General features: G+C 44.6%; 1 pseudogene; it reads left to right on the forward strand.

Annotated features, from left to right (window-relative positions):
* The first annotated feature begins 1,543 nt into the window (after positions 1-1,543).
* LOC102537715 (olfactory receptor 2AT4-like) lies at positions 1,544-2,523 on the forward strand (annotated as a pseudogene).
* Positions 2,524-2,885: the final 362 nt, after the last annotated feature.

Raw genomic sequence — 2,885 nt, forward strand, 5'->3', positions numbered from 1 at the left:
AAGACAGAAAGGGAAACAGAAAATTTGGGCCTTAATATTTTCTTCCCTGGAAACCTGAACTTCTGGATTCTCCAGAAAACATGGCATAGAAGAAAGAGTCTTGTCCTGGGAATAAAAGACCTGAGTTCTGGTGGTGGCTCTGTGTCCAGTGCCTGTGGCACCAAGGAAAGGTCCTGTCCTTTCTCTGCTCAGTCTCTGGCCTTCAGGAGGAAAACTGGTTATATTTGAAAATAAAAAAAGTTGTTTCCAACTTTTACATTAGTGGTTTTATGCTTAAAAGGTGTTTTGAGAAGAGAAAGAAATTAGAGATGATTCTAGGAAAATCGTGGGGCTACTGCTCATGGACTCATCAGGATCAATGAGGCAGGAATACCAATATCAATATGGACTTGCCTGGGGGATTGCTTAGTCCAAGGGGCACATATAAAGTGGAGGGTGAATCGGTATTTCTCTGTTAAAACCCCCAATCTGTGGGTTGAAAACACTCCCTCCTGATTCCTCTGGGAGGGGTTCTTTCGTCTGGGAGCAGCTATTGCAAGCAGATCTCCAGTTCCTTTCCTTCCAAAATGCTTCCCAAGCAATGATCAGGGAGTAGGGAAGCCTGCTGACTAGTGGGCGTGCAAAACAGGAGCACCTGCTGAGCTGCAGCGGTCAGTAGGGAGGCAGGTTCATTGGAGTAACACAGATACTGTCTTGGATTCTCTGTTGCTGGCCAACTGTGGGAGAATCCATTATCAGTTCAGACAGGCAGAACCACTACACAAAGCAAATAAGAGAGAAAGGAGCCATTCCCTGGTTAATAATTATGATGGGAAATCAGCATGTTGCTGTAAACCTCAGAGAAATCAGCTCTCCCTAGCAACGTGGTGACAAAGATGTCACTTTTTCAAAATTTAAAGCAAATGCCAAAAGAGAAAGGAGCTTAGGGGCCTGGTTTAAGAGATCTAATATCTCCAAAAGGACCATATGGGACATGGAAAAGGGGATCAGCAGAAGTTCTTAGCACTTAACTGAAATTAAATAATTTTATGTGATTCTTTGCTTTTAATGTCTTTTTTTTTTGGTGTGGGGAGGGAGGTAATTAAGTTTATTTACTTATTTCTAGAGGAGGTACTGGGGATTGAACCAGGACCTTGTGCATGCTAAGCATGTGTTCTACCACTTCAGCAATACCCTCCCCTCCTTTAATGTCTTTCTCTACCACCAAAATTTCAGCTTCATGAAGTTAGAGACCTTATTAGTTTTGTTCAATTTGTTATATACCCAGTATATAATACATGATTTTGTATATCATAGGTACTTTTTCCACACTTAATTTTAAAAAAGGAAAAATAGGTGGAGGGTGAAGGATGAAGGGATGAAGGATGAAGGGATGAAGGATGAAGGCAGATCCCATTATCTCTCTTCTAGAGTTGACTGTAAATAAAGATGGTTATATTAATTATACAGTGATTATTATGTAATTCTCATTCCAGAATCACTGATTTTTCTGGTTCCCACCTGTTCCCACTACCTACCACCTGGGCATACAGCTTAACCCATCATGGAAACTGAAGCCTGTAATGGATCAGAGGGCTCATCGACCATCTTCTACCTTATGGACATCCCTTCTCTGCCAAAATCCCTCTTCCTTCCTATCTTCTTTGTCTTTCTCCTCCTCTATCTGCTCATCCTGCTGGGTAACACCCTGATCCTGGTGGCTGTGGTGATAGAGCCCAGACTCCAGAAGCCCATGTACTTCTTCCTGATCAACCTCTCAGCCCTGGACATTCTTTTCACTACAACCGCTGTCCCCAAGATTCTGTCCCTAAGATGCTGTCCCTACTCTTACTTGGGGACCGCTACCTCAGCTTCCCTGCCTGCTTCCTGCAGATGTACCTTTTCCACAGCTTCTCCTGCTCTGAAGCCTTCATCCTGGTGGTCATGGCTTCTGACCGCTATGTGGCTATCTGCCGCCCACTGCACTACCCTGTCCTCGTGACCCCACGGACCAATGCTGCACTGACGGCCAGTGCCTGGCTCACTGCCCTCCTCCTGCCCATCTCAACAGTGGTGCAGACCTCCCATATGGCTTTTGACAGCACTGCTCACATCTACCATTGCTTCTGTGACCACGTGGCTGTGGTCCAGGCCTCCTGTTCTGACACCACACCCCAGACCTTCATGGGCTTCTGCATCACCATGGTGGCGTCCTTCCTGCCCCTTCTCCTGGTGCTTCTCTCCTATGCCCAAATCCTGGCCTCAGTGCTTCGCATCAGCTCCTGAGAAGGACGCTCAAATGCCTTCTCCACGTGCAGCTCCCACCTGCTGGTGGTTGGCACCTACTACTCCTCCATTGCCATAGCCTACATGGCCTATAGGGTGGACCTGCCTCTTGACTTCCACATCATGGGCAATGGGGTGTTTGCCATTCTCACACCAGTCCTCAACCCCCTCATCTACACACTGAGGAACAAGGATGTCAAAGCAGCCATCAACAAAATGGCACATCCCCAGGACCCAAAGAATGCTGGGAAATCTTGATTCATAGGTGTAACTTTATCATCTCAGAAACACAAATAACAGTAGAGGGAAAAGTGGACATTTCAGATAGCCAGACAATTAGAACAACAATTCTCAAAGTACAGTCCTAGGTATTCTTCCATTGTAATAAAATAATGATTTTCTTTCCTTATTTCACAGACAAAATGGGTTGGATTTTTCTATTCAATTTTTAAGCTGTGAATCCTAAATTTCACAAGACTGTGAGTACAGTTGTGGTCACATTTCCATTATTCAAGCAATTTTGATTCTCAGAGACTTCAAGTATTTGACTAGAAAGAAATTCAGTCTTTTCCTTTGTATCTCCTCTTCTAATATTTCTAAATGTCCCCGGAATTGCTGAC

The sequence above is a fragment of the Vicugna pacos genome, chromosome 10, assembly GCF_048564905.1.
Source record: "Vicugna pacos chromosome 10, VicPac4, whole genome shotgun sequence".
In the NCBI taxonomy this organism is placed as follows: domain Eukaryota; kingdom Metazoa; phylum Chordata; class Mammalia; order Artiodactyla; family Camelidae; genus Vicugna; species Vicugna pacos.